This window comes from Melanostigma gelatinosum, assembly GCF_949748355.1.
Source record: "Melanostigma gelatinosum genome assembly, chromosome: 17".
In the NCBI taxonomy this organism is placed as follows: Eukaryota; Metazoa; Chordata; class Actinopteri; order Perciformes; family Zoarcidae; genus Melanostigma; species Melanostigma gelatinosum.
In genome coordinates, this window is record NC_136650.1 from 23,083,933 (window position 1) to 23,099,984 (window position 16,052).

Here is a 16,052-nt window from a genome sequence, read left to right on the forward strand (position 1 = left end):
GGTTTGATCCATCAAAAGGTTCTTTCACATCTTTCAACTGAATACGTTGAAGGCATCACAATGTTTGTTTATTAAACATAAACGGTGGATGATTTTATGATGGGAGCGTTTGTGTTGCCGCTCAACGACTCAAAACATGTTGCCGGTGAGTCGGCGGCTTGTAGCTAACAGCGCTAACGAATCTAACAGCGCGGACGAAGGTAACAGCGCTGACGAAGGTAACAGCGCTGATGAAGGTAACAGCGCTGGCGAAGGTAACAGCGCGGACGAAGGTAACAGCGCTGACGAAGGTAACAGCGCTGGTGAAGGTAACAGTGCTGATGAAAGTAACAGCGCTAACGTATCTAGCAGCACTAACGAAGGTAACAGTGCTGACAGAGCTCAGACAGAGCTGGAGAAGAGTCAATTAGAGTAAATGTACTTCGTTAGTCACACAGTTTGATGCACTAAAGTCAAGGAAGCTCACGACTCAATTAAAGGTGAATAATGAGGAAGAGATCAGCGTCTGAACTGAGAAATAGAATATATACGTGCATACCATATGTATGTACATATATCGTAGTAATAACCTCCACTTGCATATGAGTAATCAGCTGCAGCAATGATTCACAGCTCACCGCGCTCTCTGAACTGGTGTTTGCTGATTGTTGCTGACGGAGCGGATTTAATCGCCCTCGTCTTCCTCACAAGCAGCTCATCAAATATTCAGAGGACGAATCCAATCAGACCTCCCGCCGCTCGCCGCTTTATTCCCTTAATCCCCCTCCTCTTTGTCGCCTTGCTTCCTCCTCCTTCGTCTCCTCCTCCATCCTCATCCTCTGCCTCCTCCGTCTCCATCGCCTTCCGTTCCCTCAGGGTGTGTGTGTGTGTGTGTGTGTGTGTGTGTGAGAGCTAAACAAAGACATTTTAATCATGAATCCAGATATAATTTAATCTTTTGTGTCTGAATAATCGTCTTCTTTATCTTTTGTCGTATCTTGTGTGTGTGTGTTTCTTTTGTGTGTGCAGCTGCTGCTCATGCTAATCAATTCCCAACCTTTGTGTGTGGGAGAAAGGTGGTCGAGGTGTAAAGTTATGAATGTATGTGTGTGTGTGTGCATGGGTGTGTGTCGCCATCATAATTCCAATCAGATCACACACCTCTGTGTGGGCAGCTGCAGGCGTGTGTGTTTGTGTGTGTGTGTGTGTGTGCGTGTGTGTGTGTGCGTGTGTGTGTCTGTGTGTGTGTGTAGAGGAGTCACCTTGAGCTGATGTGAGGACAGAGATGATGATGTCGTCTGAAACAGGAAGCTAGAAACACTTCGGTGACACTTTCCTCAATATTATTATTTCATCATTTATATTAACAAACAAAAACAAAAACATGATTTTAATGAAACTAATTTTGTTTCATAACTCAGAGAAGAGATCTTAATCTAAAAGAGACGGATTAAATAAAGACACAAAATGAAAAAATAAAATAAATAAAATAAAATAAAATAAAATAAAATAAAATAAAATAAAATAAAATAAAATAAAATAAAATAAAATAAAATAAAATAAAATAAAATAAAATAAAATAAAAAAAAATAAAAAAAATAAAATAAAATAAAATAAAATAAAATAAAATAAAATAAAATAAAATAAAATAAAATAAAATAAAATAAAATAAAATAAAATAAAATAAAATAAAATAAAATAAAATAAAATAAAATAAAATAAAATAAAATAAAATAAAATAAAATAAATAAAATAAATAAAATAAATAAAATAAATAAAATAAATAAAATAAATAAAATAAATAAAATAAATAAAATAAATAAAATAAATAAAATAAATAAAATAAATAAAATAAATAAAATAAATAAAATAAATAAAATAAATAAAATAAATAAAATAAATTAAATAAATTAAATAAATTAAATAAATTAAATAAATTAAATAAATTAAATACACACACACAGTAAAAAAAACACACACACAGATCAATAAACACGTATACACACAAAGATTTGCAAATATAAAGTGACATACAGACCCCCCCCCCCCCCATGCGATCACAGACCATTGTCTTCAGTGTAAAAGTCAATCATTTAATTTATAAAGATGTCAGCAGCACGTTTTTATGATCACGGTGACATCATGAGACAACGGGACGAAAGACCCCTCCACCTCTCCTCTCAGAGAGGTGCAGTTCCTTAGCTTCCTCTGTGGTCGCTTTGAGTCTCTTTGTAGTTTATTTGTGTCTCTTTGTAGTTTATTTGTGTCTCTTTGTGGTTTAGTTGAGTCTCTTTGTGGTTTATTTGTGTCTCTTTGTAGTTTATTTGTGTCTCTTTGTAGTTTATTTGTGTATCTTTGTAGTTTATTTGTGTCTCTTTGTGTATCTTTGTAGTTTATTTGTGTCTCTGTAGTTTATTTGTGTCTCTTTGTGGTTTTGAGTCTCTTTGTAGTTTATTTGTGTCTCTTTGTAGTTTATTTGTGTCTCTTTGTAGTTTATTTGTGTCTCTTTGTGGTTTTGAGTCTCTTTGTGGTTTATTTGTGTCTCTTTGTAGTTTAGGAGTGAGTGAGTGAGTGAGTGAGTGAGTGTACAAATAGGGCTGGCGTGTAAGAGGTAAGAAGTTATTCATTCATTCATGTTATCTGGAGCCTGTCGAGTGGTTTTTACGGCTCTTTACACATCAGCTCCATGACGGATAAACGAGAGGAAAACGCCAACTGTGATAAGTCTAAGACTTTTATTGTGAAAGGTAAGAACAGAGGGAGTGGCTGGACGAGATTGGACAATGTCTTTGTTCACGCTGCGAAAGCTCGGAAAATATTTACGTAGCTTTTTCGTAACTTTGAAAATATATAAAGACGTGCAAATTAATCACGTATAAAAACACAACAAGTACCTCAAACCGGTGAGTAAAGGTACTTATACATCCAGCATCCTGAGTCTGACGTTTCAAACGGATTCCTGGAAAGGTCGAGCTTGTTAGTCAAAAAGTTGTCGGAGTTTTTTTACCGCAGGTTTGATTCCGTCAGTGGAGGAACGGACGACGACACGATGTCCGAATAAAGAAACGCTGCGCTGCTGTGTTTGAGGACAGTCAAAAGTCTTTTCTTGTTACGGTGACTCAGATGATTCACTAAATACACTAATACCACGTGAACTGTAGGCTGCATGATTAAATATATATATATATATATATATATATATATATATAGTAAGTATTCCTTCCAGGAACCTGTGAGTTTTCTCAGATGTACTCATCTGTCTGTCTCTCTGATTGTGATTGGTCTGGAGAGGCCGATGTGTGAAGTAAACAAGTTAATTATTAATCTGTGTGATGAATAATACAAACACACACTCCGTATTCATTTGTCAGCTGCCAGGAAACAAAGTCATATTTCATTGCGTGTCCGGTTCAACAGGAAGGATTCATATTCCAAACAATCGGCCTGGAAACAGGAACTGAGCGCTTCCTCTGCCGTCTACCTCGAACTGATCCACTTAGACATTTATAGTTCTCAGAACTCATTTTAATTAATTAATTGGTTTGAGAGACTGAACTTTGTAAAGTGGAGGCTCGCTGAGGTCTTAAATATATTTACACTGTGTGATTTATCAAAGCACGGACAAATAGAAGACGTTACTGTTGTTCAATTATTATTCAAACACAAACCAAGATCCTTCAACCAGCGTCAACCAGCGTCAACCAGCGTCAACCAGCGTCAACCAGCGTCAACCAGCTTCAACCAGCTTCAACCAGCTTCAACCAGCGTCAACCAGCGTCAACCAGCTTCAACCAGCGTCAACCAGCGTCAACCAGCGTCAACCAGCGTCAACCAGCTTCAACCAGCTTCAACCAGCTTCAACCAGCTTCAACCAGCGTCAACCAGCGTCAACCAGCGTCAACCAGCGTCAACCAGCGTCAACCAGCGTCAACCAGCTTCAACCAGCGTCAACCAGCGTCAACCAGCGTCAACCAGCGTCAACCAGCGTCAACCAGCGTCAACCAGCGTCAACCAGCTTCAACCAGCGTCAACCAGCGTCAACCAGCTTCAACCAGCTTCAACCAGCGTCAACCAGCGTCAACCAGCGTCAACCAGCGTCAACCAGCGTCAACCAGCGTCAACCAGCGTCAACCAGCTTCAACCAGCGTCAACCAGCTTCTGTCTTGATATAAAAAAGTGCAACGAAATACAAAGTGCTATTTAACCTCCAGCATATAACCGAACGCTTCAATGTTCACATTGTGCTCTAAAATCGTGTTCTATTCACTGATTGTGTCTGTTCGTCCGTTCTTCCGCTTCGTTGGCTTCGTTGGGGGAACTTCTCCAGCTGTGACTTCCTGCTGCAGCCGAAGAGCAACAGACTCCAGCTGTGAGTCACAACCCGACTCGTCTGCGGTTCTGACTCTTCTCACCGACACACAATGAAAAGTGACTCATGTGTGATTCACCGCGTCAGCGATCGTTTGCCGGTGAGCCGCTCGTCCTGGAACGCAAATAGCATTCTGTTGCATCCTGGGAAAAATATATAAACCCACCTCTGCTGCTCGGCATCTGTGTTGATGTTTGTTCAGTTTGTATCAGTTCTTTAAAAACTGCTTTTTAAAGATTCCTGCAGACACAAACCTCCTTATCGTCATGAAACTGCTGCCGTTTTGCTGTTTATTCTTCAGACTGAATGAACAATTGAATCGTCCTACATTTCACATCATAACAGACGTTTGAAAGGAAGCAGCTGCAGCTTGTTATCGACGAACGACTCATCCGTGCTACAAAATATGGAACAATGAACGTCTGTGAAATGAGACTCGGGAATAAATCCACTATTGTGAGGCTGTTAAGAAATAAGGATGTCGAATATTCACAGACATTAAAGTCTATAAACGTTACATGTTTCTCTTTAAAGGAACACTCTAATGGCAGAAATTAAATATGATATTAATAAGAATATTTTCTTTCGTTTAATCTGCTATTCTCTAAATGAGCTCATTAACGTGTTACATGCAACATGTTAATGTGGTACATGTAACACATTAACATGTTGCATGTAACACATTAACATGTTTGGAGGTCAAAAGCTCTGCTACCGTGGTTACCGTCTCTCAGGTAACAGGAGCTCCTCCTCCCTCCTTTTGTTATTATTTCCTCCTCTCCTCTCCCATCCTCCCTTACCTCCTTGCCATCCTTCCTTCTCCTTTCTTGACCCGTCCTCCAGTTACTCCTCATTTCTTGTGTTCCTCTCGTTTCTTGTCCTTCTTTCATTGTCACGGGAGTTCACAGGTCGGACCCAAACGCAAGACCACAGGAGACAGAAGTGAATATTAACAGGTTTTATTTAGAATGTGCGTGCAGGTGTGGAGCCCGTGGCTCGACACCGGACGGCTGGCAGCTTGACGGCGAGTGTAGTCCGTTTAACACACGGCGGGTAGCGCGGCGGAGTGTAATCCGTAGACCACAAGGAGGGCAGAGCGGCGGAGTGTAATCCACAAACACCAGGAGGGCAGAGGACGCCACGGGGGTTCAGCGGGTGAAAGACGGTACGACCTGACAACCCCAGACTGCAGGACCAGAGCTTATGTAGTGACAGGAGACTCATTAGTGGGCCCTGAGTCTGGTGTGTCAGGCTGCAGGAGGTGATCAGCTGGAGTGTCCTCAGCTGTGCACAATCACGGGTGCGGCCATGGGAGGCGTCTGGAGGCAGAGGACAAACAGAGCACATGGCACACAACAACAAACAGGGGAATGACAGAACACATGAGGAGAGGAGATCAGGGGAAACACACACCGGGTCAGACAGGGATCCTGGATCCTGACATTCATTGTCTTATATTTCCTCCCTTCTGCATTATTTCTAGTCTCCTCCTCTTCCTCCTCCTCTCCTTTATCCTTCTCTTCCATCCTTGTCATCTGAGTGTCCTACTTTTCCTGTTCTAGTCTTTAGTCTTCCTCCTTTCTTTTATCACACCTTTCCTCCATCTATTCTCCTCCTCCTCCTCCTCCTCCTCCTCCTCAGCAGTCTGAATCCAACATGGCGGCTGATTGGAGGCGTGGAGGACTCCTTCACAATCAGCTGCTATCAGCTGACCTGGATCACTTTCATTCAGTGACTCAGCGGTTTGATGTTCAGTACTCAGCGTCGCGTTTTCTTCTCATGACGCTTTCATGCTTCACACTGATTTTAGTGTAGTTTTGACTTCTTGAGGTCTCGTGCATCACTTCTGGGCTTCCGTAGAAAGATGGAGGACTTCATGAAGAGGACCAGCTCCGTGTGTAGATATAGAGGTACAAATCAACAAAGAGTCTTCTTTTCAGGTGATTAGACAGCAACAAAACATACTAAATCACATGATATGACATTTCTGACACTCGTTCCCAATGAATGCTGCACACTGTTCCTTTAAGTGGAGGATGTGAGACTCACAGACCACAGTGATGTGGATGTGGAGTAACATCTGTGTGTCTGCATGTTCCCTCATTGGGAACCGGCCTGTCTTCAGCATCAGAGACCGTCTGCTGTGTGGATCCGTGCAGATCAGTCTCCAGGGATCCACCGGCCTGCTGGGAACTCGCTCTCCTCCATAAACAATGAAGAATGTGGAGAAACAACTGGAGCCTTCAGGGATCTGTGAGCTCTGACAGGTTTAAACTCCCATCATGCACTTTGTTTAACTTTGAGCTCCTCCTCTTTAAGGTTCAGCGTGGAGCAGTTCTCTCTCCGCGGCTGACTCAGGAATCGCTGAGTCATGGTATCGATGCGGAGACCCTGCAGATCTTCAGCTTCACAGACGAGTTTGGGCATCGAGGCAGAAAACAGCAGAGTCATCATCACTTTGACTCCTGTTCAGGTCAAGTGATGAGGAACATATAACCTCAGAGTGGAGGAGGAGGAGGAGGAGGTCTCAAAGGTAAGTGCTGTACTTAATGTCACATGATCTAAGATTAGATTCATGTGTGAGCTCATTCAAACCGACTTCAAGTGACTGAGAACTAGAACAGGAAGCAGCACTGAGAGAGGAGCAGGTGAGCAGGTGGACGTGGGAGTCATGTGACCTGAGAGACGCACGAGGCAGAGACATGGGGAAGACAAATATTACATTTGTAGTTTTTATATGTAGATTCATCATTTGGGCTTAAATCAGGCGGCGTAGTCATTACATATATGATTTAACGTGTTCATTTTCAGAGGTCTTTTGGGATATTTCCATTTGCTTCAATCCATTATTATTTAATAATGATTTAAATGACTTTAAAAAAATAATTCTTTACTTTAAATGTACTATTCCAACAAAGATTCGAGAGACTCTGAAGTGTTTCTGAAGACTTCCTGCAGGTTTGTATGAAAGGAAGTTGGCGCTGTGCCTCCTGTCATCAGAATTCACTGGCAGCATATGAAGAGACATATGGACCATTAACAGGGGGGGGGGGGGGGGGGCGAGGAGAGACAGAAGGATCAGAACATCCTGCTACAATAAGGAACAGAGATGAATATAGATGCTCTTTCCTTTCACAATAAAAGCCCTAGACTTACAACATTTGCAGGCGAGTATTTCTCATATTTGTGCAGTTAATTCGTAGAAATGTAGCACTGAAATCCATTGAGCTGAAAGAAAGCAGCCTAATGCATCAGCAATAACTGCTGTAATATCATTCAATTAAACTTTCCAGTTGTGTTTTGTAGTTTAAAGCCACTTTTATTCAAACGGATTATGGAGACTGAAGCCGAGGGAGTTTCTTTTCACATCAGTTTGGTACATACAGACGTATCTGATCGTTAATTAAAGAAGATAATGAACTGCTTCTGAAGCGTCTGGAGCAGCTGAGGAGGATTTTGATGTTCAGATTGTTGGAGTCTCAGCGGAGAGATTTGTCGATCCCGAGTCATCCGTCAGCCGGAGGGCCGGACGGCCGGAGTCGGAGATGAAGCAGAGCAGCGCGTGGAGGCGTGTGCTCTGCTGTTACAGCTCAGGGAGACAGGAAGTGGACGGCAGTTTGCTTCTGTGCAGCTGTGGAGGGAAAGTACAGCAAACATAAATCATATCTGACCATAAATCCCTCTTCACATCAATCTCACTTCTACTGATCTCAGTATTATTATTGCTCATCATGAAACCAGATTCTGTCAGAAGCAGGATTTTCAAACTAAAATCCGATCAGTTTGGTGAAATACAGACTGGTCTCTAATTCCATTCATTCATTCATTTTAGTTCAGCTCACTGTAAAGATGAACGTGCTGTTGACAGGAAGCTGAGCTGATCTCAGGTCTGTTTTATGAGCTTTGCATGAATGTGACGTAAAGATGTTTGTGCTTTTATTTCTTTGTCTTTTCTCTCTTGCTTCTTGATTTCAGGGACCAAACCCGAGCAAATACATATAAATATACATCATTCATAAAACCAATCAGTTCGACACGTCGCAAAAGAACGAAGTAATAAAAAGACATGAAGCCGAGATCTATAATGCAACTGATTCGAGGTTTTAGTTTGTTGTGTTTGTTGTTCTGGTTTTGGTCGACAGCAATGCATCCTGGGACATGATGACAGTTCATTGTTGCTTGTTTCAGCTGAAGCATGAACACGTTTCACAGAGTTCTCTCTGAAGCTTCAGCTTCTTTGTTTGATGAGTCAGCGTGTTGCTGTCGGTGACTCTTTGTCTTCATTGATTTTTGCATTAATTGAGAAATTTAAATGAAATCTTTTGTTTTCTCAAAAGCTTAAATTTACAATTTTCCTCTTTTGCTATTTAAAATAATACATAACCAGCACATTTATGGCACAATGATGGCAAATATGTATTACTTCACTTCCTGTCACTACAAAATAAAACAGCAGGCAACAAGAAACTTCAAATGAAAAGCGTTTTAGTGAGTTGAATCTCTCCCAGAGATACATAACCTGTATTCACAGCTCACCGGTCACCGTAGTGCAGCTGATGCCTGATCACGGTCATGTGGGCTTTTCATCCCAGTCTCATCCAACAGACCAATAAAAAGCTCCTTTGGACACACAATGCACCGTACATGGTTTGATATGATCTTCAACACGTGAAGAGCCAAAGCTCACGAACAGAGAACTCTCCTCCAGCAGACGTCGTGTGAAACGAGGCGTTGATGTCTTTGTCTCGTAACTTGAGTTCTTCAGTGACAGCACTTCTGTAGTTACTGGACCCAACAACGATCTCTTCCAAAAACCCAACGAGTATTTTACTTCCTGTTTCCTGTGAAGACGGAAGTTCATTTTGTCTTCATGCAACGTTTAGTTGTCTGACGTCATACGAGCTGTTTGAGGATGAGCGTCGACTCACCAGCGCTTCAGGTGATTACGACGTAAAGCTGCTGTAATATCAGAGAAACGGCTCCACACCTCAGAAGTACAGCATTCAGCGGAATCTGAGTATTTCATATAAGTAAGTTACATCAAGAAGAACTTAACTTAGTTCGTCACAATCGGTTCTGTTTTGTGAAGAATTAACAAACGATATTTCAGATTTCACCGCGGAGTCGATCAGATGAGGAAACTCGGCGGGTCGCTAATTCAGACAGCAGGTCTCAACCTGCTCCTCTTTCTCACCAACGGAGGTCTATTTCCTCTCCTCCTCCTCCTGCAGAGCGAGGGATGAACGAGAGGAGAGCCATCTGTGGAAGAGGTGCATGCTGGGAGCAGCAGATTTGAGGGAGGGAAGGAAGGGGAGGAATACAAAGGAGAGAGGATGGATGTTAGTGGAAAGATAAATGTCAGGAGGGAAGGACAGAAGGAATAAGAAAAGGAGGTCAAAAGGACACGAGAGAGATACGTAGGGAGGAAAGGAAGGATAGAGATGAAAGGAGAGAATATAAAAGAGGAAGACAATAAAGAAATAAACACGGAGGAAAAGAAGGAAGAGAGGAAATAGAGACGAAGAAAGATAAAGATGGAGAAAGGGAAAACAAAGGAATGCGGAGAAGGATTCAAGAAAGGAGGGACTAGGAGAGGACAAGAAAGGAGGAAGAAAAGAAAAGACGAAAGAGGGGAAATTGAGGAGAGAATGCAAAAAGGAAGGAAGGGAGAGAAGTGAAGGAGGAGAGAACAAGGATGAACCTGAAGGAAAGAAGAACAGATGAAGAAGAAGATGAAGGAAAGAAGGGAAAGGAAACATCAAGAGAGGAAGAGGATGGACAGGAACAGCAAGGGAAGGAAAAGGGGAGGTGAGAGGAAGAGTGAGGGAAAAGGGGATGAAGAAAAGCAAGAAAGAGAAATGTGAGAAAGAAAAGTGAGAGACAAAAGGAAAGGAGGGGAGGAATCAAGAGGAAGAAGATGAAGTAGGATGATAAAGGAAAGACAGGAGAGATATTTAGTTCTTTTTGTACGTTTTAAAGTTATAATACGTAACTTTTTCAGCATTAAAATTACTAAAAGCAACTAGTCCTGTGTTATGTATTTAGTTGAGTTGTGTACCAATCATTTGAAACAGCAGAAATCTGTTTTAATCAGTAACGATCCGTTTCATTTGGGTGTCCACGGTGTCGTATCCGCTCAGCGCTGTGCTCCACCAGAGGCTTCACATGCACTTTTACTTTTACCATCTTTTTTTACGACTTTTTAGTTCTTCGTGATTGTTAATTCTATATTCAACCAGATGAAGGATTTTAGTCGTCGGGCGTCTGGATCTTTAGTTTTCAGAGAAACAAGTTGAGCTAACGTTAGCATCATTAGCTCGTCTCTCAGCTCCTTTCAGGGCGTCCTTCATCTTTCCAACAGCTGATGTTCAACGTGAAGCTGTAAAAACCTGATGAGCGATGAACACTGAAGAATCCTCACAACTGCAATGAAGAACTCCCATGATTCCACGCTGCAACGTAGACCGATCCGCATTGAAAGAGCTCGTGGCGTAGAAGAACCAGCGCAGCTCCGAACGTGAGGAACGTGAGGAACGTGAGGAACGTGAGGAAGAGCAAATGCTGCAGTATGAAAAGTGAGAAAGGGCCAAACTAACACAGGACTTTCACTCAGGAGGCCGCGGTCCATGTCCTTTGTGTTGTTGACTTATTTACATACAGGTACGGTGATGTTTGTAACCTGTTTTCCGTGACATATTTTTGTGATGTTTGCGTACATATTTTACTGAGCTGACGTATGTTTTTGGAGCCTAATCGTGACGTTTGTCCCTAAACCACTGCTGTAGTTTTGTTGCATAAATATTTCACGACGTGGCATTAAATGATACGTTAAAAGACGCTGAAATGACAATCGTGAAGCTTAAAATGCATATCAGACATGAGATCATGATGGTGCGTTGTGTTTTATTAAGCTCTCTTATTGTGGGAGAAAAGGTAACGAAAGACTGACCAACGATGTGAGAAAATAAGGAAGTTTCTTTAATTGTATTGTTTTTTAAATGTTAATCAACATCTCAGTTTACATTCAAATGTAAATGTATCAGCTAGAGAGCTCATTCTCCTCTTTAGTCTCTGGGAAGTTTTGTTTTTACTGAAACAGAACGAAATAAACAGTTATGTGCTGTAAACTCGTGTTGTTTTCCTTCTGCGTGGAGGGAAAACAGGATTTCCACTAATATAAGGTGTACATACGACACCACACTGGAGATAGTATGGCACACTTAATGCCTTCAAATGTAAATGTGATTTGTGGCATTAAAATTTCACGCAGTCTGATTTCCATGTGGAGGACTGGGCCCTCCTCCTCCTCCTCCTCCTCCTCCTCTCAGCTCTATCTGAATCTTGTACAGCAGATACTCCTCATCCTGACAGTGTTTACCCCCCATTAGTGGAACCAGTTGACAAACTCCATGCCTCCACCAGGCCTTTTCTTAGAAAGCTCCCCCCACCCAACCAAACAACCAATCACCTCCTGCAGCTTTACACCCCGGCTCATAATCCCAGAGCCCCGCAGATATGAGGATTCTGTTTCAGATACTCAGCGTTATTCAGAGAGAAGAAGAAGAAGAAGAGCGTGGGGGGGAGGAGGAAGAGGAAATGAAGCGATTCAATTAGAGCGGCGAGGACTCGGTCGGGGGTCACTGAGGCGGTCCGAGTTGGACACCGCGAGCGAGCCGTTAATGGGTTTTTCTATTTCGGAGCTGAATTATGCCGTCTGTCTGCTTTGGCCTCGTTCTGCCACTTTCTGAAGGGTTTAAACTCTGAAATGCTTTGTGGGCTCTGATGAGGTTTTTTTCTTTTCTGAGAAAACAGAGACTTTTTCCGACCCCCCAAAAAATGAAGGATTAGAGCAGATTGATGATGAGACATGAAGCAGTTCATTGTGACGCTGCAGAGGAGCAGCTGAGGAGAACCTGCCTCATCGTTCATTCCTTTCAATAGAATGTGTCCTTCAGGTGCGTTCACACGGCAAATTGTTGCATCGCGTTACTCACCGGGGACCATTCGAGGTTATTCGCGATAGACGTGCCGGAGAGGGGGCGTGGCTTATGGCCATGGAAGGCGTTATCAACTCAGCCATTTATTTCCGCCATCAACCGTGGAAGAAATAACCTCAGATATGAGTGCTGTCGTGTCTGGTTCATAACATCATTCGGAGGTTGTACAAAATAAACAGATTTTGCTGTGATTTCATTTCAATTAATGGACAAAAAAGGACCCAGAAATAACATAATCGTCCCAAAAAGTGTGAGATGATCAGCTGAGCTTCTCCAGTCAGGACACGTTCAGTGAAGTCTTATATTTGCATACTATATTATTCCATTAGATACTATAGGCCTACATTTATATATTATATTACAACAAGAATATATTTATACTCATAACAATAATCTTATTCTGTTGTACGCTGTGATAGTTTATATGAAGCTACTGTTACATATAAAATACATATTAATGACAAATTTATATGTTATAACGGATGAAATATTCTGCAGCTCGTTTAGTTTTGTTCTGTATTTATTGTAGAATTTACAATCATTTAACACCCGTTTTATTAAATGTGTTGACTCATCATTAACAGTGATATCTGAAATGAAGCAGCGGCATCATATTTACGGTGGTTACGCTGAGACGAGGATTTAATGATCACATCACGTGTTACAGGTTCAGCCGCTGCCGACGTGCCTCTGAGCAGAAACCCTCGTCGCTGTAAAGTGTCATGTGATCATCAGTGAGTTCCACTGTGCGCAGTAACAGAGGTCCACAGCGCCCCCCAGTGGCTTCCCTCTGAACTACACGCATTCAGGCCTCAACTGAACTGAACAGTCACGTTGTCACGTGACTGTTGGTCTCACATGAATCAATCATGACTTCATAGTTTCACAGTTTCATGTTTTTACACGATCTGGTTAAAGTGAACTCTTCATTAGAGGAGAGATTTATCATGAGAACAGATTCATATCACCAGAATAAGCTTTGTCACACGCGATGCGTTCAAGGACTGAAGGATCAGAACGTGACATGAATGATGTTTCTACAGCTTCTGTGACAAACGGAGTCGTTTCGTTGATTGTTTGAAGAAAAGTTGCTTTTAAATCCCGCCGACGGGTTTCAGGGTTCAACTAGATCAGACATCTCCTGTCTCCATCGCGTGTGTGTGTGTGTGTGTGTGTGTGTGTGTGTGTGTGTGTGTGTGTGTGGGGGGGGGGGGGGGATAATGTTAGCTTTGCAGTGATTCGTCTTTGACTTTAGAAAGACATAACAACAGGACCTCCAGTGTCTCTGCTGTTTGACGTTGTCCACCAGGGGGCGTGAATGAGCTTTACTACATGTGAACACACACACTGGAGTTGATTCTGACTCGATCCAACATATAAATACACACCAGAGCACCACGTGGATTAATCCGCCGCTGAAAATAGTCCCAACAAAGTCACTGTTTGGTAAGAACTAGAGAGAGAGAGCAGCTGTTCCAGGATCACGAGACATGGAACTACATATCTGTGAGGAGACTTTAACACTTCAGTTCGTTTGTTTATCCGGTTTTATTTGTGCGGAGGAAGGAGTCCGGGCTCTTTGGAAAATCAATTAAGAGACGCGTTACGACTGTCGACTCAAAACCACTAAAATAAAAACACACACACACAAACTGATCCGTTCTTCAGTAAACTTCCATGTAAACAAACCTCCTGTCCGTCCCTCCGTAGGTCCCCCCCCCCCTCCCAATGAGCTCGGTCCAGCGCTATAGCAACTGGTTGCCACGGGCGACGAGACACAGCCAGCATCCTCGCAGTCGTCGTGGAGGCAGAGCGGAGAGAAGGCGCGGTGCGAGCAGAGCAGCAGAGGAAGACGTGTTCTCGCCAAAATAAAACCCGAAGAAATAAAACACAAAGCGTCCAATCAGACGGCTGGAGTCTCCTGCTTCTGCTGCCCACCTCTGGAGAGGAGACGAGAGGATGCTGACAACTTGTTCTGCCTGGAAAGTGTTGCTTCAGCGCTCGGCTGTGTTGGAGTGCAGGCGGTGACCCCGACGCCGCCAACGAGACCGGCTGCCGCCGCCGCCGCCGCCGCCGCTGCTGCTGGGTGAGTCCCAACTTCCCTTTTAATTCCAGTGGTTGTGTTTTACCTGAATCCTGTCGGGAGTCCTGAGGGTCCAGACTGAGGGGTTCATGGTGGAGCGTTGTGTCGTAGACCTCTGAATGTGTGACGGCGTCTCGAGCCGGTGAACATGCAGGAAACTGTGATGCTCTCCTGGTTTAGTAAATACTAACTGAGAAATGTAATCTAATAGTTTGATGTCGTAAAGTGCAGTTCATGTGCTACAGCTGAAGGAACAATACTTTATTTTTTAGATTTAGTGTTAGATTAAAACAAACCGAATTCATGCAGAGATCCAGTCTGATGATCTGAGAAGAAGTGCCTCAGAGGTCAGTACACCCCCAAAGACTCCCAGAATAAAAACCTAAAGAGCTGCAAAGACATAAAACGACCACAAAGAAAACCCAAAAGACCATAAAGAAACTCACGACCACAAAGAGACGTCTAAAAAACACAGCGATACAAAAGGACCACAAAGATACACATAACAACCACAAAGATACACATAACAACCGCAAATATACACATAACAACCGCAAATATACACATAACAACCACAAAGATACACATAACAACCACAAATATACACATAACCACAAAGATACACATAACAACCACAAAGATACACATAACAACCACAAATATACACATAATAACCACAAATATACACATAATAACCACAAATATACACATAATAACCACACCGATACACATAACCACAAAGATACACATAACAACCACAAAGATACACATAACCACAAATATACACATAATAACCACAAAGATACACATAACAACCACAAAGATACACATAACAACCACAAAGATACACATAACAACCACAAAGATACACATAACCACAAATATACACATAATAACCACAACGATACACATAACCACAAAGATACACATAATAACCACAAAGATACACATAACAACCACAAATATACACATAACCACAAAGATACACATAACAACCGCAAAGATACACATAATAACCACAAAGATACACATAACCACAAAGATACACATAATAACCACAAAGATACACATAACCACAAAGATACACATAATAACCACAAAGATACACATAACAACCACAAATATACACATAACCACAAAGATACACATAACAACCGCAAAGATACACATAATAACCACAAAGATACACATAACCACAAAGATACACATAATAACCACAAAGATACACATAACCACAAAGATACACATAATAACCACAAAGATACACATAACCACAAATATACACATAATAACCACAACGATACACATAACAACCACAAAGATACACATAACCACAAAGATACACATAATAACCACAACGATACACATAACCACAAAGATACACATAATAACCACAACGATACACATAACCACAAAGATACACATAATAACCACAACGATACACATAACCACAAAGATACACATAATAACCACAACGATACACATAACCACAAAGATACACATAATAACCACAACGATACACATAACCACAAAGATACACATAATAACCACAACGATACACATAACAACCACAACGATACACATAACCACAAAGATACACATAATAACCACAACGATACACATA